Source organism: Sprattus sprattus, assembly GCF_963457725.1.
Source record: "Sprattus sprattus genome assembly, chromosome: 7".
Taxonomy (NCBI): domain Eukaryota; kingdom Metazoa; phylum Chordata; class Actinopteri; order Clupeiformes; family Clupeidae; genus Sprattus; species Sprattus sprattus.
In genome coordinates, this window is record NC_137926.1 from 1,425,584 (window position 1) to 1,426,835 (window position 1,252).

Sequence of the window (1,252 nt, forward strand, 5' to 3'; positions counted from 1 at the left end):
AAAGCGAGAGGAATTAGGCTTAAAAGACACATTTTCAAAATAAAAGTCCATTTTCATTTTAGCAACTGTATGGCGCAGACGCCATGGTTTGCTCTGATGGTGCACACGTGTGTGTCATTACCTTTGAGTGCAAACACATTTTTGTGTGTGTGTTCGGGGATTAAGGACTCATGCAAACTGCCGTTTTCAGAGCCCATTTTAGATGGTTGGTTTTGTTGGAAAAGCACGGCCCTCTGTGTTTAAGCTGTGTGTGTGTGTGTGTGTGTGTGTGTGTGTGTGTGTGTGTGTGTGTGTGAGTGTGTGTGTGTGTGTGTGTGTGTTGGAAAAGCACGGCCCTCTGTGTTTAAGCTGCCATTTATAACGTGGCAATGTTCAGTTCTGTTGCTATAGCGAGACCTGACCAAAAATGAAAACAACAAAACATAATTACGTGAAGGACGTGCCTGAGAATGCATTTACAAAACACAGACTCCAGTTTCACACACACACACACACACACACACACACACACACACACACACACACACACACACACACACACACACACACACACACACACACACAGACTCCAGTTTCACAGGCTTAGTCAAGACACTCTCATCAAACACAAGACATTCCTCCCCCTCTGAGCCACATCCAGACTCTGTGTGTGTGTGTGTGTGTGTGTGTGTGTGTATGTGTGTGTGTGTGTGTGTGTGTGTGTGTGTGTGTGTGTGTGAGTGTGTCCTGAGCCATATCTAGACTGACATCTTTGACGCCTGCAAATGATCTGGCTATTGATGAGAGGTAGCAGTCTGCCGGCGTGATTGATGACATCATTATCATGTTATTTTGACCTTCATCATTCACAGTGGCTACATCGAGATTACCTCTCTTTAACATTACAGCAACGAAAGATACAACCGACTTAACTAAATGAATTACAAACAAAACCACACGGAGACTTTCTATGATGTAGCTGACCAGTTTGGCATTTCCTGTACCAGAGGAGGTGTACGCCCTGTGTGTGTGTGTGTGTGTGTGACCTTGGATTGTGTTTCTCTTGAAGAGAAGGATGAGCGGTCGCAGCGGAAGCAGAAAACATGTCCAAACCAAATATGTGGGAAGCCCTCGACCATGTCCTTCATGCATATAACATTAAAAGAGTGCCTAACAACACATTCTGTGGCGAGCCACATCCTCTGCACGGACGGCACGGCTAATTCACTCCCGCCACGTCAAAGACGAGTTGATGAAAGGTGCTTCTGGCACA